General features: G+C 36.9%; 1 non-coding gene across 1 annotated transcript; it reads right to left on the reverse strand.

Annotated features, from left to right (window-relative positions):
- Window positions 1–4556: 4556 nt before the first annotated feature.
- On the reverse strand, window positions 4557–4721 carry LOC128532091 (U1 spliceosomal RNA). Its single transcript, XR_008361265.1, has one exon. It is a non-coding gene; the product is annotated as a U1 spliceosomal RNA (small nuclear RNA).
- Window positions 4722–12881: the final 8160 nt, after the last annotated feature.

Here is a 12881-nt window from a genome sequence, read left to right on the forward strand (position 1 = left end):
TTTGAGTGTAACTCATCTATTAATTAAAGGACACTATCACTTGTATTTACTTTAAAGGAAAAGACCAGACGTCCAAATAATTTCAGAGTAAATCACCTCATGAGGTTGCATTTTTTGAAAGCTGTCAGATCAACGAGAGAAAGAGAAAAATTCCAGATGATTGCATAAACCAGACAGACATGTTTTAGTAGCTAGTAATCAAATCCTGTGCGCTGCAGTACAGTTATAGATTATGACAGTATAGGATGGCTGGTGGACCGTTAAAACGGTTGCGCAAGACCTGCAAAACCTGATGCTATTTTTTATTCAAAAATAAATGATGGTGTCAAATGTTGAGGTAAAGTGACCGTCAGGTGACATGAAACCATCACCTGAACCACTCACTATTTATTTAAAGTTCTATACTTAATACTATCAGATAACTTTCACTTTTTATAACATTAAGTATGTGCATGTTTTCGTAGAGGGATACCACACGACACAGACCATTAATGCAGTGTCATACTGTCGGATCCAGAAATATTTGTTGCATTTGATGAAAAATGATTAGATTAGAAGACACAGTTTGCCATTTGCCTTGCATGCCCAGGGTGGGGGTTCAAAATCTCACACAATCTCAGCAGTCTGTGCTTCAGTTTTTTTTCAACACTGCATACAGTCATGTCTCAGAATAAGCATAAACAAATGCCAATTTCATTATGCTCAATCTGTGTGTAATTTGAGAGCAACACTTAACCTGAAAAAGTGTGCATCCGTCACCATCAACAGCATATTCAGTATTAGGTTTATTAGTCATGATCTACTGAGCTCTGCAGTGGTGTGCTGTTGTTTCGTAAAGGAGAAAGTACTGCATGTGGCTAGTGGTGACTCAGATAGTTCAGGCTCAGGTTTTCTGGTCTTCTGGTTTTCACTGTGCTGTGAGGTGCAGGTGTATAATAATTGCATCTTGTCTTATCTGCAGTTTGGATTTTCTACTAAGTGGCACAAAGCAGCAGATCCAAAACTGAGTGCTGAAAAAATACTTGAGAATTATGTCTACTCAGTAGTTCTTATATTATGTACGTTTACGCACTGAAGGCATTGAGGTTTTCACTGCATATTCAAGATTCTCTCTTCTGTTTCTTGAATAATAAACAGACAGAAATGGCAATGTAACTTATTCCTGTTAAAACACATTGAATCTAACCTCTGAAAACACTGGCACTTCTTTACGGTAATGAAATCTGTTACGTTACTATCAAATTCAGGAGCATCTACAGACTGCATGACCTGGGCAACTGTGCAAGATTTTACAATGAATAAAAATTTAAGGATAATTTTAGTGTAATCTAGCAATATTAAACTAAAGTATACAGGATTCTTTTTTTAAATACCTTTTTCATAGCATGTGTACAGTGCATCTTGCAAGACAATAATGAAATGAATTTTTTTCATACTTGAATTTAAAAAGTTAAACTGTAGATTATTACATTTTTATATTATTGCATTAACTTTAATTTACAGCTTATGGATCAAAAAATTCATTATCTGAAAATGTTAAAATATTTCCTAATATCATAAAAGGAAAAACTCAGGGCTCATCCCCCTTTTGATTGGTTGGCTGGCCAATCAAGTACAACAATATCATGGTCAGCAAACTAGTGAGTTGGTCAGTTGTAGTTTTGGCACTGTGGGCAGGTGCCAAGTCCTGCTGTGAAAGGTAATAAAAATTCAAACAAAAAGGCTTGCAATACTTCACACGTAATTAATCTAGCATGGTTCTTTTTTTCTTACATTAAATTATGTTAAAAAAATGTAACCTTTTCACAATGTCTGAGCCCCCTGCTGTACTCTTTGTACACCCACGACTGCGTGGCCACTACCAACTCCATCGCCATCATCAAGTTTGCTGACGACACTATCGTGGTGGGCCTGATCACCAACAATGATGAGTTGGCCTACCTAGAGGAGATTCCGATACGTCGGTGTTCACATCACGCAGGACCTGTCATGGTCCTGTTACATCAACCCCGTGGTGGAAAAGGCCCGACAGTGTCTCTACCACCTCAGACGCTTGAGAGACTTCAGACTGCCCTCCAAGGTGCTCAGGGATTTCTACTCCTGTACCATAGAGAGCATCCTGACGGGAAACATCACGACATGGTTCGGGAACAGCACCATGCAGGACAGACGAGCTCTACAGAGGGTGGTGCGATCAGCTGAGCGCATCATCCGCACCGAGCTCCCTGACCTGCACCCGATCTACAGCAAGCGGTGCTGGACCAAGGCCAGGAAGATGGTGAAGGACCTCAGCCATCCTAACAATGGATTGTTCTCTCTGTTGAGGTCAGAAAAGCGATTCCGCTCCCTGAAGGCCAACACAGAGAGACTGAGGAGGAGCTTCTTCCCGCAGGCGATAAGGTCTCTCAACCACACCACCAACACTGATTGGACAATCATGGACACATTCATACACACTTGCACTACATATTTATATTTTCATTTCTGGACCATTGCACAAGTCACTTTAATAAGTCACTTTTTATGCATATTTGCACAACTGTCACTTTCAAATTATATATATATACTTTTTTTCTTCTATATTTTATAATATTTTTATTATGCACTTATCTGTACAGTTTATTTTACTAGTTACAGTTATTTTCTTTAGTATTTCTCTTTATCCATATATAATTATTTTTTTACCTACGTTTTTTTATTTTTTATTTTTAAGGTCAGTGGCGGTCGTATAAGCATTTCACTGCAGATCGTGCTGTGTATGACTGTGTATGTGACAAATTAAAGTTTAATTTGAATATAATTTTTGTGAATCTGTGATTACTTATAAAACCCAGAAGTCCTTACGACTATAGCAAGCTGTAGCTGTGTTTTATTTCTACGGTATTTGTTTGCAGAGTTAAAATTCTTGCTAAAGACATCTCAATTTAACTGTAATATAATACAACTTAGATTATGATATCTGTAATCAGTCTCCTCAGAACGTTTCCTAGATACAGTATCTCACAAACTGCCTCTGCTATAACATTTGTCATGATGACATGAGCACACACTAGCAATACATAAAAAATAAAAAAAAAACACGTCGTTCAGGTGAAACTAGTGGTTTGAGTGTGCCTATCCTATTTGGATTTTGGATATTCTTGGATCAAATAGCACACTAAAGGAAGAGTGTTCACTCCAGTTTAAATCTACAAGGTCTAAGAGGCAACTTGCATGGGATCCTGCTATTATACAAACACCCTTTTTGTCAATTCCTCTGTTTTATATTGGTTATTATGGATATGAACATGTGATTTTTGATATATACTGTAGTATAATAGATTAGTTGTAGATTCACATGGGAGCAAATATTTTAGCAGTCCTAAACCACCCAAAGCTTTAGTTTTATTTTGTTACTTCATGCTTATTTCTACCAAGTCATAGGAGGATATTATGCAAGTGTTTTTCTAACTAAAATTGTGACCATGACTGCACATTCAGTGATGAACCTTTCCTCTTGTGTAATAAATTAGAAACTCATTGGTACAGACACTCTTCAGAGGTGGATGAGTGATAAGATTTACATTAACTTCAGAGTAGTTATTTATGTTATGACATAACTAAATAAAGAAACTAGTGATGTTACTGGGACATAGAAGCTCTGAGGTACGTATCGAGCAGAAGAGGACGTATCCAAAAGAAGCCTCGCTTCAAGGCGGGTCACTTTCCTGAGAGTCACGTGACAGCAGGCAAACACAAAAATTGTGTTTTCCAGAATCACATAACTGACTCATTATTGGAGATTTTTGTTCTTAAATTCATAAAATCAAGATTTTTCCATTTCACACTGAACTTTATATTTACTTCTTAAATAACATATGAGGAAGGAAAATGCACACAACATCTTTTGGTTTCTATTAATGACATCAATTTATCTTATAAAAATGTATGTTATTGTACTTAAGTTCTTTTATATTTATTAATTTTCTTTCTCTCCTGCATTAATTTTCTTTGTGTTTTAATCATTGATTAATGTCTTAATTTCTTAACACTGGCTGTAAGATTTATATATTGTGTTCAAAAATTTCACAAGGTGGCTTGTTAGTAGTTGTAGTCATGTTCGTGTTTATACTTACAAAGAAAGAAAATGCCTTTGCTTTTTGTTTTTCACATTTTCTTTCTATTCTAGATCTTTAGTAAATTTTCAAAAGATTCAGAGATGGTGATTATGTGCATAAACATTCCCTTGAATACCACCCCACGGTCAATGATGAACGAAACATTACAGTATTTGTAGCTGCATGTCCATATTAATTGTGCAGCTTGCCATATTACGATCTGGTTGCTACTCAAAATTCGTCCACTAGAGGTCAGTAGAATAAACCCTTCAATAAAGCCTCATTAAATTAACCTTTAAGTAAAATAATCAGAAACAAGCCTTGACACCTAAACGAGACTACTTTTCACCTCCACTAGCGTATAAAAATCTGATTTCACTGTCTTTCATCGCTACAAACCCATTTCAAACATAAATCAAGGAGAAACTGTTTAAAATCTGACTTTAGTACAATAGAAATCAGGGGAGAGCGCGAACGCAGTCCCCCACTACCAGAAATTATGCAGTCGAGATTCCCACATTTGGGGAATTCGCAGAGGTCAACACAACCGAGAGTGCAATGGTTGAGCCTCGCCCTGGGTGAACCACCTTCTTGATCATGGTATCTCCCCTGCCAGGTAAGTATGAATTGCTGGACCATCGCCTAGCGACCACACCACAACACACACCGTTTACCATTATGGTGACAATTATACCACTGACCATTACACAAACATCCGAGTGTAAATCGCCACAACCTAAAACAAATGTAAAAATCGCTAAAGCAATGTTAACTTAATGACACACAAAGCCGTGCGGAAGTCAATTCTTTAAGCAACTGGACAGTTCCCATGATGCACTGCTGCTGAATCTATAATGAGGGGTACAAATTTCAGGAAACTGCTTCTGAAATCGCAGCATGTCCTCGAACATCACATCAGTCGGTCCGAGAGAAGCCACGTGGTGCTCAATAAGCGTCAGAAAAAACATTTCTCGCATATATCTATATACTATTTTATTAGAGTTGTTTAATTCAATTCAATTCAATTTTATTTATATAGCGCTTTTAACAATGGTCATTGTCCCAAAGCAGCTTCACAAAAAAAAAAAAAAAAAAACAGTTAGCCCCGCCCCCTGGCTTGCAGTTCAGTTACGACCTCTCTAGACATTTAAAAAGACATTAAAAATAAAGAAATCTGACCACATTTCTTCCTTAAAAGATAAATGATTATAATTTTTTTTTCTTTTTTACAAATTAGGCAAGATAATGGTTAAACTAAGTCCTTCTATGTTTTAATAATGCATTTGACAGTTTGTAAGTTTGAACAGAGGAAAAAGGCGGACAACTGGTATGTTCTAAGTGTTAGAGATTTAGTGTACTCATTAAAAAAAATTCCAAAAGCATGGATCAGCAAATTAAATAAAATGGACAATGTTTACCAGCTATCTCCTGGATCATAGAATAAACTCCTTTCCAGAATGGCTGAATGAAGTCACAGAACCAAAATACATGGGGAAATGTGTCCTTTGATGTGTCTTTTAACAGTCAAAACAAAAATCTGAGCAATTGAACATTCTATGAAGGTGAACAGCTGAAAAATTCCATTAAAAATTGTAAGAGCCATATTTCATTTTTAGGATTCTGTTGTGTTTATTTAAAGTTTATTAGTTAAGCATTCATTTATGATAATCGTAAGTTGTTCTGTGACGTCATTCCATAATTGCGTAGTTGCATGACTATTACAGTAGTCATGGTAGAAGTTGTTAGGATACGAAAGTTGTGGAGAACACAAGCTTTTGGCCGTAATAAAAAATCATAATAAGATGCAGCAAATAAGTTGTTGTAACCATAGTGGATTTATGCAAGAAAACTGTAAGAAGTGTTAAACGTTTGACGTTAAAAAATAAACGAAGAGACAAAGAATTCATGGACGTCCGAGTCGCGTCAGAACTTGTGGAATAAAATGCCCGTACACAAATGTTAGCCCAATCTATTGGACTGAATTATACCCCCATATTATTTGCCAAACCTTTGGTCACTTGTGCCAATTCCAAACGTCAGTTTCAATGGTGCCAGCAGCAAAAATCTTGGGATGTTTACAACGTGAAACATGTATTGTTCTCTGATGACACCACCTTCACTGTCTTTCCCACACCCGGGAGAGTTACTCCCATGGCCTGCACAGTCACCAAATCGAAATATTAGTGAGCCACTTTGAGGGACCGAGTCAGGAATCATTTTCCTCCAACAGCATCACGTAGTGACCTGGCCACTACTCTGCAAGAAGAATGGCTCAAAATCCCTCTGGCCACTGTGCAGGACTTGTATCTATCATTCCCAAGAGGAATCAACGCTGTATTGGCCACAAAAGGAGGCCCTACACCATACTAATGAATTATTGTGGCCTAAAACCAAGCGTTTTTAGTTTCATTGTCCAAATATACATATTAATATTTGTTTTTCTTCACTTACATTAAACTAATAATACATTTAGTACATTTTTCTTTATGTTGTGATTCAGAATAGAATGTGCAGGGTGTCTAATGCATTTATGTGATTTAAATTTAAATGTTTTTATATGGATATGGAGCTTTACTCACTTTTTTCAACACACTGCTATTATTTTGAACACCATTGTACATATATACACACATCCAACTTGTATATATACAGTGGAAATGTTATATGGTACTCAAATTTCAAACGACTCCAAGAATCAGAAATCAAGTCTGAAAAGTGCATAAAACCTTACAGCTACATTCCAACAGGCCAATACTCCTAATCTGAATTAGGAAATCTGGGTTCCAGCAACACTAGACAGAAATAACTGGAGTAATATGTAAAAAATATTTTATTATCCCTCAAAGCCAATAATGCATTATAAATAATATAATTATAATATGCTACATTGCTGATGAACAGGAGGGACTCTGCAGCAACAAGATTAAGATTCAAGATCAATCCATACAGAGTCCTAGCTGTTCATAAACCCTTATCATCATTTGAGATAAGCAGTACAATAATAGATTTGTAAATAGTAATTTTAGCACTTGTTTTCTTTGCTTAATGCAGGCCAATAATTTGACCCTTCTGAAACTGAGTTACATCAATGGCATAACCACATGTTTTCTGACATGGTTGCTCAAGAAATAAAAAAAACTACTCATTGTATCAGATAGGGTTAAATAACTTGCCAGGTAAAACAATCACTATTAAGCAGTATGGCACGTTGATTTACAGGTCAATCTCATATCACAAGCTATATTGGGGTGGGTGTCTTTAGTTTTAGTGTACACTAGCATACATTTAAAACAACAGAAGCCGTGTGGGAGAAAATTCTTCCACCTGTTGATGTTGCTGTATCAATATCAATCAGTTAACAAGTCATTAACAAAGAGAATTAAAGAAGAATTAAAGAAGATTACGCCACGCAGAGCTGGATGAAGTAAGTCAGGCTTTTATTGCAGCAATAAGAACCCAGATGAGCCAGCCTAGCCATGCCTTGGATCAGAACCAAAGCAGTGCCAAGTCCAGACTGAATTCACAGTTAAAAGCACGCTCCTTTTATACAGTTTCTGAGAGGGGGGATCTCCAGTCTCCTCCCCTGTACCTTCACCTCGTTTGACTACAGGAAAATTATAATCCATTATAATTCAGTTTTTATCAATTAATTTTTATCATCATTAAAATTACATTTCTCTTATCTTGTACCATTATGTCATACACCTCGCTATCTGACTCCTCTCCATGCTCATAACTCTTTCCCTTTATATTTACACCTCGTTATTTGACTTCTTCCTGCGCTTATCTGACTCTTACTATGCTCGAAACTTCTCTCCATTATAATTCATCTTCTTTAATAATTATTTTCTATTATCTTTACACTTTTCATATCTTTTTATAAAAATATAGGGGTGCCGCTTGTTTTCAAGGCTTTTTCCTTGTTTTTCTTTGGTATGTTCTCCATTTTTCAAGAGACCAGCCATGGGTAAGCATCTCCTTTACACTATTTTACTTATTTGCCTTATGTTACCCCATTCAATGTTTTTATACATTTTATTCTATTTTATAGCCAACTGCGACTTCTCCATTGATGACTTCATCCCTTTGGATGATTTGGACAGCCAGGGCAGTTCAAACCGTGTTCCTTCTAAGGAATTTTATTTCTATTGATGCTTTTACCCTGGCCCCTTATGTTTTGTATTTTACATTGGGCTTTTATACTTTGTATTTTATATTATTACCATGTAGAAATGCCTTTTTATTCTGTGTCTACTCTTGTTAAAATATTTTATTCACAAGACTAGCTCTGTGTCTCTGATTTTTTTTCTATTTCTTATCTGCCCGTCCAGTCTGCCCACATGGCCATCTTCACACACACACACTGTCTCGCAGGGAGATCCCCTGATTCTTTCAAGTTTAATTTCAGTGTATAGTTTATTACATAGTTCCCCGTACACCTCGTTAGCCCCTCTTTTTATCTGGTTTCTAGTGCCTTGTGCTTATCTGGTGTCTGTCATCTGATTATTTCTTCTGTCCTTGGTTTTTTTTGTTGGTTGTTCCAGGATTTTTCTATCCTCCCTTCTTTGCCCTTGGTTTTTTCTATCTGTTGGTTGTTTTTGGTTTGTTCTACAGTTCTCAAGAGACAGACCATGTATGAGCATCTCTTTATTTGGTAGATGCACATACTAGTTTATTTTTGTGTCTACTTTTATTAAACTCAGTATTCTTAAAACTGATTGTGTGTCTTTTGGATATTTGTTTATATTTTTACTTAGACATGTATACGTGTATCCAACACTTGTTTCAATCCTTCATTAGGCCAAGTCCGACACCTGGCACATTATCTTGTCTTATCTGGGTCACTCTAACCATTCCCTTACCGCTATGTTTTACAACCTGTCTGCTTTTCTCACTTAACCTTTATATTATTTCACTAAGATTAATATTATGTTGATTAATATTATCATTTTGTTACATTGCTGCATACACAAATATATTTAATTAAAATATGCTTACAGCCGTATAATAAACATTAATGATAAATGTTTTCTTGTTTCCAAAAAATTTTTTTTAACTCAATGTAAGTAAATAAATAAAGGCTTAGATTGGAAAGCTTAGAATATAAAACGTTCAAAAAGAAATGTAAAAATATAATATATAATTATTATACAAATTATAATATATTAAATTAATATGGCAAAGTCCTCATCTGGGTTTCTTGTCACTGAAGCCCCAATAAAAACGAACAGATTTTTGAAATTCCTTTATTGTTTTAGTTTTTGAAACTTCCCAATCTGTTGTTTAGTATGTTGACTGTGGTTGGTAATTATGGCTATATATAACATTAAAACGTGAGGTTTATGGATTTTTAGTGAAATATGCATTATTTTATCCATCATTCATTTAATCTTTTCAGCACTAATCAATGTATAATATTTAAATCAACATGTAGCTAAAACAGAGAATTAATGCTGATAGTGCAAAGATCGCAATATTTTATATTATATTTTGAAAAATTAAGATATTAAGCACTAAGAATAATACACTTTGTCAGGTTTCTGTCTTTATCAAGTGAAAGAAAAACAAATATTAGTCTGTTAAAAAAATAGTGTGGAGTTCAATTAGAGAGGTAAATTATTCTGTAAAAAACAGGGTGTCAAACAAGTTCCCCTTATTTAAGGATAAATGCAGAAAAGGTTGTCCTGTGCATTTCTCTCTGAAAATCAGAGTAAAATGGGTCATCCAGACATTGTTCAGAAGAACAGTGTACTTTAATTCAAACGTTGATTAAAGATGGGAAAACATACAAATAAGTGCAAAAATGATTGGCTGCTCTGCTAAAATGATACCAAATTTTTAAGCTTTAAAATGGAGACCAAAACCAGAAAGAAGTGGAAGAAAACGGAAACTACCATTCGAATAGATCAAAGAATAACAAAATTGACTCAAAGAACATCTAAAGTTACCTGTGAGTACTGTTACTATTTGAAGACAACTATGTGAAGTCAAGCTATCAGCAAAAAGCCCCCACAAAGTCCCATTGTTGGAAAAAAGACGTGCTGAAGAGGTTACAGTTTGCCAAAAAACACACTGACTTGCCTAAATAGAGATGGCGCAATATTTTGTGGACTGATGAAAGCAAGATTTTGGGTCTAGGGGCCGCAGACACTTTGTCAGGTTTCTGTCTCTTCAAGTGAAAACTAAATTGTCCAAGTTGCATTTGAATGACAATTAATATCATTAATAGATCTGAATTCAAAAAAGAACATGAAATTGTATTTAGCAAATGTTTTTATTTGGTAAAAAAAATAAAATAAAAAAAATTGAACTGTGTATGTATACCCACAAAAAAAAAATCAAAAGCATTGTTCGGGAGATAAAAGTCATTAAGTATTATTTTAAAAAATTATATATATTTACTTTTTTTTACCTAGGTGTGACACCTTAGCACAAATGTCATGTTTTGGTTGTTTGTGGAAAAGCTACGCTTTGAGGGCCATTACCCCCTCATGAATTCACACCTGTTTAATCATGAGATATAACTGTGTGCCATAGTGTTGTTTACCAAGTCATATGAGGAAGACATGGAACATGGAACCGTACAAAGCTGCGTCATATAACGTCCAGAAGGCGGTAAAAGAGGCGAAGCAGCGCTATGGGAGGAAACTAGAGTCACAGCTCCAACAGAGTGACTCTAGGAGCCTGTGGCAGGGACTGAGAACAATAACAAGGCTACGCACTTTGAGGCTACAGCTAAAGACGCTAGCGATGCTAATGCTAGCGGCGCTAACAGCTGCAGACAGGAAGATACTGCCAGTACCGGAAACGCGCTCATCATCTCCGAGCATGACGTGAGGAGAGCCTTCGAGAGAGTGAACACCAGGAAAGCAGCAGAACCAGACAACATCTCAGGCCATATCCTCAGAGCCTGCGCAGACCAGCTAGCACCTGTGTTCACTGAGATATTCAACATCTCTTTATCTCAGTCGGTGATCCCCACATGCTTCAAAGAGTCCATCATGGTTCCTGTCCGAAGAAGCCCCACCCTGCTTCTCTCAATGACTATCGCCTTGTAGCCCTCACCTCAGGAGTGATTAAGTGCTTTGAACGCCTGGTCAGAGACTTCATAATTCCTTCACTACCAGACACACTGGACCCAATACAGTTCGTTTACCGTCCCAATTGTTCCACAGACAATGCCATCCTTCATCTCCTCCACACATCACTTACTCACCTGGACATTAGAAGGGGGAATTATGTTAAAATGCTCTTCATTGACTACAACTTTGCATTTAATATCAAAATTCCCTCCACACTCACCACCAAGCTGGAGCACCTGGGACTCAGCTCATCTATGTGTCAGTGGATCTCCAACTTCCCAATTGGCAGACCACAGGCAGTAAAGATGGACGGACATGTCTCAGCCTCACTCACTCAGCACTGGAGCCCCCCCAGGGGTGTGTTCTGAGCCCCCTGCTGTACTCTTTGTACACATATGACTGTGTGGCCACTACCAGCTCAACCACCATCTTTAAGTTTGCTGACGACACCGTCGTTGTTGGCCTGATCTCTGATAACAACGAGACGGCCTACCTGAAGAAGATTAGGAATCTGGAGAACTGGTGCCAGAGGAACAACCTCCTTCTAAACGTCAGTAAGACAAAGGAGATGATAGTGGACTTCAGCACTAAGCAGGAGAGGAACTACCAGACCCCCGTCATCAACGAGAGCCCAGTGGAGAAAGTGGACAGCTTCAAATACCTCGGTGTTCACATCACACAGGACCTGTCACATTAACACAGTGGTGAAAAAGGCCCAACAGCGTCTCTACCACGTCAGACGCTTGAGAAACTTCTCAAGCTGCCCTCCAAGGTGCTCAGGAACTTTTACTCCTGCACCATAGAGAGCATCCTGACAGGAAACCTCTCAACCTGGTTCGGGAACAGCACCATGCAGGACAGACAAGCTCTACAGAGGGTGGTGCGATCAGCTGAGCGCCCCATCCGCACAGAGTTCCCTGACCTGCACTCAATCTACTGTTTGTGCTGATCAAGGCCAGGAAGATGTTGAAGGACCTCAGCCACCCCAACAATAAACTGTTCACTATGTTGAGATCAGGAAAGTGAAACCGCTTCCTGAAGGCCAACACAGAGAGACTGAGGAGGAGCTTCTTCCTGCAGGCGATATGGTCTCTCAATCACACCACCACACAGTACTGACCCACACATATGGTTTTTACACACACACTGGACATTATGGACATTCGTTTACACTAGTGGGCACTGCAAAACTAAACTTCGTGGTCATCAAATCACTCTGTCATAAGTCACTTTAAATAAATCACTTTTAAGCATATTTGCACTGCACAAGACACTTTAAATATGTGGATTGCACAACCCTGGACATTACCATTCTTTTATTACCATTTATTCTAACTCCATTCCACTCAAAAATTACATAAATATATACCTACCTACTCGTACAGATGCTTTTTTTGTTCTATATTTCTTTATATATTCATATATTGTGTATGTTTGTTGTACAGTCATTTTATTTTTAACTTTAGTTTTTTTATATTTTATTTCATTATTTCCTAGTTTAATTTACCCTTTATTTTAATTTTCATATTTATTTCCTATTCGTAGTCTTTTATTTTTAAGTCACGAGCAGTTGTCTAAGCATTTCACTGCATATCGTACTGTGTATGTGACAAATAAAATTAGAATTTGAAGAGAATTGTAATTTTCTAACTTAAGCCATGACAATTTCTTGACCTTTTTCTGACTTTAGTACAATAGAAAT

This window comes from Clarias gariepinus, chromosome 1 (genome assembly GCF_024256425.1).
Source record: "Clarias gariepinus isolate MV-2021 ecotype Netherlands chromosome 1, CGAR_prim_01v2, whole genome shotgun sequence".
NCBI lineage: Eukaryota > Metazoa > Chordata > Actinopteri > Siluriformes > Clariidae > Clarias > Clarias gariepinus.